General features: G+C 32.6%; 2 pseudogenes; one reads left to right on the top strand and one right to left on the bottom strand.

Moving 5' to 3' along the window:
• Positions 1 to 1,595: 1,595 nt before the first annotated feature.
• Positions 1,596 to 1,713, top strand: LOC111739709 (annotated as a pseudogene).
• Positions 1,714 to 2,551: 838 nt separating this feature from the next.
• On the bottom strand, positions 2,552 to 2,670 carry LOC111739219 (annotated as a pseudogene).
• Positions 2,671 to 7,786: the final 5,116 nt, after the last annotated feature.

Raw genomic sequence — 7,786 nt, 5'->3', positions numbered from 1 at the left:
ACAGATGGATAAGTGTCTAAGTTTGTTTTAAATTTTTTCTAATATAAAAGATGTGTAGAATACAATTTACAAATAAAATAAACATTGCAGGACTCTACAATAAATTCCTTACAGCCAATTGATTTTCAAAGAATGCTTTTGTTGATTTTTGCTGAACTCTTACAATTAACAAGCAAGTGTAGATCTAACATGAATTTGTACTGATATTTTTATTTGTTAATGCTTATGATGAAAGTGAAACAAAAAGATTTTGGAAATTGTAAATAATGTGAGTGACTTCTTAACTAAATCAGATAATAGAGATAATAGATTCAACTAGTGGAAGAATATATTACCAAATTTTAAAATTATTGTTCACAATGTAATGACTACAGACATGAAACACTTTTACGTATAATCTGCATTATTAACGTTTTCTCTGTCACTTAGTCAAATTTCTGCTAATTTCTGAGATATAAGTTCTCCATCCATGGGTGATTTTAAGGTACCAATGTAGTATCATTGAATGTAAAATTGGGAAGAGATGTGAAGTGGCCTATTATATATTATTTCTGTCAGATGGCTTAATAGACATAAATCTCAAAAACATATCTAATAGTAAAATGTAAAATAATTGATAAATGATCGATTTTGAATATTTACTACTTTTGCTTTTCATGCAGTTTGTTTAATTGTAAGTATATGTAGCTTAATTTTTAATGACGGCTGTGTGTTGACAACTGATTTGCCAACTTCCAAAAATATAATGGTCTGTTCTTACAAGCCAGTATAAGCCTGCTCTGACACAGCATTGTAAAACAGAGCTCTGCTGTGATTTATTCCAGAATACTGTGTTATACCTTATGGTATTCTACATCCTGCTCACACCTCGTAAATAAATAGTTCTTCAATTAAACTCTCCTCAAATTTCCCCTATAAAATCAGCCATCTATTTTCTGTTAGAGTCCTGGTTGGTAAAAGCATATAGATGTTATTTAACTTTATAGAAATGAATGATAACTCCAAGGGCTAAAAAGAAAAGAGGAGGAATGAGGCCCACAGTGTCTCAAATTTGGAGATCAAAAAGAAAAGGGAAAAAATAAAAAATAAAGGAGACTGAGAAATAAAAGCCTATGAAGTAGGAAGAAAAACAGGTGAATGTGATGTTCTGGACAGAAAGAGAAGAAAGTATTTTAAGAAGGAAGCAATGATGAACTCTGACAAATGTTCAGAGGTCAAGTAACATGACCATTGACTGTGGCAAAATAGAGTTTGTTGGTAACCTCTATAAGTGAACTTTCATTGGAGTGGTGGGGATGGAAGTCTATTATAGTGAGTTAAGAATGAGAAGTGATTAGGTGGAAACAGCAAATATAAAATACTTTTATGATGAGTTATGTTATTAAGGATAACAGAGAAAAGGGGCTTTAGCTTGTGGGAGTTATGAAACTGGTCAACCAATTTAATATGAAGGAAGACAAATATATGGGGACAAATAAAAATAGATTGGCATATGTAATCATTGGAATATGATGTGGTTCTGTTCTGACTGCTTTTGTTTTCTCAGGTAAATAGTAAATAGTGCCATTGGTTGAGAGTGAAAAAGAAAGCATGTGGTCTACGGCGATGCCACCCTAAACAACCCAATCCTGTCTGATCTCGGAAGCTAAGCAGGGTCGGGCCTGGTTAGTACTTGGATGGGAGACCACCTAGGAAGACCAGGTGCTGCCAGTGTAAAAAATAACAATGAAAAATAAGGGATTGTAAGTTGACAAGGTACTTGCAATCTGTGAGGTGAACCAAGGGTTGCCTCGCCTAAAAGAAATAAATAAAAAATAAAAATAAAAAGATCTATAAAAAAAAAAAAGAAAGCAGGTGTTTGAGGTTTAAGGAATGAGATGTGAACTAGTTTTCATTTTTTTTGATTTTGTGTTATTTTATTTAGGGAGCAAAATTGAACAGGAAAATGTAATAGGATTGCAAGGACAATATAGGGAGAATAAAACCTCTGCATGCTCAGGCCTTTGATCAGTATTTGACACATATTAGAAGATTCATTTATTTATCTACAGATGTTTTTCCAGTGCCTACCGTATGCTAAATACTGTTCTAGGCAACTGAGATATAGCAATGAACAAAACAAATAAATAAAGCTGCCTGTTCTTTGATACATTAAAACATGAGTTGGCAAACCTATTCTGTAAAGAGTCAGATAGTATATATTTCACATTTTGTGAACCAGGTAGTTTTTGTTGTAACTGCTCAACTCTATCATTGTAGCACAAAACAAGTCATAGATAATAGGTAGAAGAATAACCTAGACTGTGTTCCAACAAAACCTTACAAAAACTAGTGACAGACTGGATTTGGCTCCTGGGCCATTCTTTTCCAACCTTTATGCTAAAGGTTAGTTGGTGCAATGAAGACAAATAAAATACAGAAGGGGACTGAGAAGTACTTGAGTCAAGGGTTTCATTTTTTTTTTTTTTTAGGCAAGGCAACCCTTAGTTGACCTCACAGATTGCAAAGACCTTGTCAGCTTACAATCTCTTACTTTTATTTTTATTTTTTATGCCTACAGTACCTGGTCTTCCTAGGTGGTCTCCCATCCAAGTACTAACCAGGCCCAACCATGCTTATCTTCTGAGATCAGATGGGATCAGGCTTGTTCAGGCTAGCATGGCCATATACATGGGTTTCATTTTTAAATGTGGTGAATAGGTGAAGTCAAATTAAGAAGATAGTAAGTAAAATGAAGTGTCAGAGGGTTTTTAGCAGGAAACTGACATGATTTGACTTGCAAGATCACTTTGGCTGCTTTTTTGAGATAGGGAGGGGCCAGCAGGAGTCAAACATAATTTTTGAAAGAATAAATGAGTGAACAAATGAACAAAGAAACAGATGAATAATGATGCATATTACTCAGTTGAATATTTGAGATTGGAAATATCAACTGGGGAGTCAGTGGAAGAGATCACAGAAGCTAGAAAAAAGCAGGTATAGAATTATAGGAACATTATATCAAGAACCTCAGAGAATAATCAGAACAGAGACTGACAAAGAAAGAAAAATTAGTGAAGATGATAGAAAAAGTAATTAGAAAGATCTGTGTTTGATATTCACTGTATGTTTCATATCCTTGGAGAATTAAGTTTAATAGATGATGGACTAATTACAATGCTTTTCTACACAAAAAACCTTAAATTTTTTAATGAAAAGAAAAAAAAGATAAGAGGATAATGAGTGGAAAGCTATAGATCTTAACATTTTCCTACAACTTGCTACATATAAGTAAACCAACCAATTAATTATATTATGAGCATACTCACTACTTAAGCAACTAATTCATTCATTAATATTTATTGGCCATTGATATTTACTGAACACTATGCTAGGAACTGATCTCTTCATTACAATCCAAAACATTTTGCTGGAAATCAGTAAATGACACTGACACACAATGTTATTCACCTATCTACAAGAAATTCTAGAAGAGTCTGAGGAGATTAATAAGTCAATATATTTGTGTAACTAATCAAATTAAAAAAGGTTAAATTGAATATCACTGGCTTCTCACATTTCTATCGTTCTTTATCTCTTTGAGTGCTCATTCCTTCCAGATCTTAACCAAGGAGTTTGTAGGTGAAAGAACAGTATGATGAAGCCAAAAATCAACAGCAGAGACCAAAAAGTCATATAGGAATGGTTATTAGAACAGAAGAAATAGGATTCAGGTCACATAATATCTAAGTTCTATTTACCTATTCTTCATATTTTCTAGAAAGTGTCTTATTTATAAATATGCTTGTAAGAACTTACAATTTTTGATGACGTTGAACATGTTTTAGTTCCTTGATTTTAAATCTCTAAATAAAGCTTTCTCTGCTTATTAGCTGTCTAGAGGTATGCTGGCCCATATGACCTTCTACTGTAATTTACTTATACTCATAAAGTCAGTAGTCTCAGGTTTCAAATTTTTCCATTGTAATACACATTTAAATCTTTGAACTCTAATATTGAGTAAACTCTGGAATGACTTTGAGCTCTGGATGCTGAGCTTTGTAACCCTGAACCTCTCATAAATTGGAGAAAACCTCTAAAGCAGCCAAAACAAAGCTCTTGACTTTCTAAATATAACATTTGTTTGACTCCCTGACTTAATTGTGAACTCTGTTTTTCCTTGACTGGTTTGCCACTATCATTTGAAGTTAACCTTTTTCTACTTAGTTGAAAATCATGCTTTAGTGGATTAAAAGACAAAATTACATTCCTTCTAATTAAATCTCAGAAAGTCTCTAAGATGTATCTTGAAAAAACAAAAACACATGTGCGTGTTAATTTTCCTAAACTATAATGAAGGATAATGAATCCTCCCTTTAACTATTTTTCCTTCCTTTTCAGTATGTGGACAATAAATTTAGTATGCTACTTAAATTCTAACTTTACTTCATTAATTTAGTTTTATCTCATCAATCTTTACTTTTATTTTGCAGTCTTGAAATAATCATTTAAACCTATTTTTGATTCTGTGAATGTGACTTTTAAAGCTTAAAAAGTTATACATTCTTGTTATAACAAAGTTAATCAATATAGAATTTCTTAAAATAAATGAAAGGTCTTCTGCATTTCTTCTAATCCCAAAGCGCTTCGTAGAGGTAATTGTTATGAATTTTGATAATGGAATGGTATATATGTTTCTAGACTGTTTTCTCTGCATATAAACCTACATGCATTCACATTCGCACTCGTATATGTTCTACAACTTGTATTTTTAAGTTATTGTGTATGGCACAAATCAGTACTATTATTAAGTGAATGGATGGTTAAGTGAGTGAATAAATGAATGGCTAACTATATAAATAAATAAATATCTCACGAGATACTTGAATATTTTTAATACCGCTACTGTATTGGAACACTTTTCTTTTTTGTAGTATAGTGATTAAGTAAAATGCCTATTTAAACTTTTAGAAAAACATTTAATGCCAACATTAGAATTAGTTCAGATAAACAGGTGACAACTGATAATTTGTATTATTTTTCATTTTCAAAAAGATTGCTGTTAGGTGTTTTGTGCTTAATATGTATAAACTATTTAAGTAGACTCAAAATGTAAATGAAAAAATACAGAAGTATTAAGAGAGGTACAGATAATGATTTCATTAAATCTTATTAGCATTTTTAATATGTAATTTACTGCCTCTGCCTAAATAGACCATTCTGAAATTATATGATTTTGAATATAGATCCAGTGTATTCCACTGCAATGCTTTCTATAAAGAAACATGGAAAAAATGTGGACTCTGATACTGTGTTTTTTGCCAGTTATGAACAAATTACATCCCTTTGGCTTATAACATATAGGTAATATCTCTTCAGGATATATTCTGTATATATATCAAAACATTAATTTTGAAACTGTAAGCTTGTGTAAGTGCCTATGAATTCATAATGTGCGGGGTGCCTTGCAACCAAATATATATTCAGTTCCCAGCATTATTGGTGTTTCCAGTTTCAATAACTATAATATTATCACCTTTGGACTTTTATGGCATCTTTCATCCGTGGATCTTAAAGGGCTTTACAAACATTAATTCGCACAACATTCTTGTGAGGTACAGAAATATCATTAACCCCATATTACAGATGAGGAAACAAGCGCAGAAAGGTTAATAATATGTGCACTACTTTCTATTTGTACAGTGCCTTTGATTCAGGGATCTCTAAGTACACTGGAACCTTTATGATGCTGGTATAGGAGAGCAGAACTAATACAAACTTATAAATTAGCTCATGGTGGACTTTTACCGCATAGCATGTAATTTTAGAAATTGTCCTGAGTATATATTAATAATATAATATTGAGCTATATTCAAATAGTTTTCAACTGTAATTGGGAATCATGAATTCAAACTTATCCTTAACTTTTTCTCTAGTTTGAAGATGTGAGTAGATGATTATGCAATGTGGGCAACATGCTATATAAAATTGTGTATTTTAATTTACCAAACTCCTCAAAATTAATTAACGCAGATGATACCAGATTTGTTGCTGTATGCATTTTAGGCATTAATCATTATTTATATTAAAAACAGTAAACACTTTGTTTCCTCATATATTTGTGTAGTTTTCATTTTCTTTTTAAGTGTTTCATATCTCAACCAGTTTTAATATCTTTCCTTCCTACTATGTAGAGCTAAGTCCTCAAAATTCACATATTTGCATTAAGATTCTTTGATTCTCTATGGTCTGAAGACAAGAGTCCTAGATCTGAGTTACCCATGGCTAGAATTTTCTCTATCACTAATCTCTCTTCCAAAAACATAAGGTCTCAGGTTTCTAGTACATCCTCACATAGTTTTCTCTTTCTCATTCTTCTCACTATTGGAAATTACTAAGGGACCTTTTAGCATCATTCATTTTCCTGCTCCTTGCTTGCTACCACCTTTTTATAAAGATTGTTTATAGCTTTTGTTTCTTGAAGGGTTCAAGGTACCGTACTGGGCACTGGGAATATAGTGGTGTACAATACAGAGTGACTTAAAGGAATTTATAATCTGAGGATGGAGACAAACTTTAAAGAATAAATTATAATTGTATTAATTACATGACCATGAAAAATCTCTGTGGAAAAAAAAAAAAATCTGTGAATGATTAACCCACAGGCTGGCAGCACAATCTTAAGAGAGAACTGGAATTGTGAGTCTATTGTAGCAGTGATTGAAGGAAAAAGAAAGTACCTTGATTACTTGATTATTGTCAACAGATCCTGAAACATGGGATCCTTAGAGTAGAGACCAGCTGGATTAGAGACCTTTGCTTATTTGTACAAGGCAGACTTTAGTAGCTTGACTATCTCAGAAGTGCCTACGATAGGTCTATAAAGAAGCTAGCTGAGATGCTTGCATCAAAATGTAGACAACTGATACATCAGAAAGAAAGCTGGTATACGAGAAAAAATAATAACTTTTTTTTGCTTTTCTTTTTCTTTCCATATGCTTGCATAGTCACATACTTATCTCCTTGCCAGTATAGTTGCTTCTTAGGTTTGCACACTCTCTTCCTTCATCAGTGCTTTTTTGGGAATCTCCTCTCTAAATCTTTACTTCATCTGTTCCTTCTTCAGCCTGATTTAGCAATGAGGAACTAGTGCTAAAAGCTCTCGCCTTTTTATTTATTATTATTTTTAATTTTTCTCTTAATATTGGCTTACTTTCATCCCCGGGGGCGGAGGAGTGGGTAAAGATTGCCACTGAAGAGGCAAAGAATTTTCTAAGATAATGGAAACAATTTTGCCTCAGGCCAGCACACTTTACATCAATTGTGCAAAAGAGTACTTGAAGTTATATGTAGGTACATATTTGTTCGAAAGGAACGTTGCTCTCATTTATTTTACTGAGAGGTGGCAAGGCATCTCCATTGATATATCCAGAATTTTTGAGACAGGCACAGAGATTTTAAATGTTATGCTTAATCTCAACAAATTAAGGAGAAAGCTGTATTTGTTTTTAGGGTTATCTCCTCAGTATTGGCCTGATGTCATCAGTAGGCTAAGCTGTTTCTAATGTGGTAAAAGTTAAGCCTTGCTCTCCCTTATGGGATTTTATAAACATGTTAAGTAGGCAAAAGAGAAGGAGATTGATGAATAGGACTAAAGTCATATAACCAGAGAGGGATGGAAAAGAAGCATATTGTGTTGTTTGGCTCTGTACAAATGGAACTAAATCCAAAAATATGGTTAAATACATAGACTTTAAAATCAGACCGCATTGGGTTTAAATGTGTGTCCTAGCAAATAACTTAAACT

The sequence above is a fragment of the Pteropus vampyrus genome, unplaced genomic scaffold (genome assembly GCF_000151845.1).
Source record: "Pteropus vampyrus isolate Shadow unplaced genomic scaffold, Pvam_2.0 Scaffold2, whole genome shotgun sequence".
Classification (NCBI taxonomy): Eukaryota; Metazoa; Chordata; class Mammalia; order Chiroptera; family Pteropodidae; genus Pteropus; species Pteropus vampyrus.
Note: the sequence above shows the minus strand (reverse complement) of the source record. Positions and strands in the feature narration are given on the sequence as shown.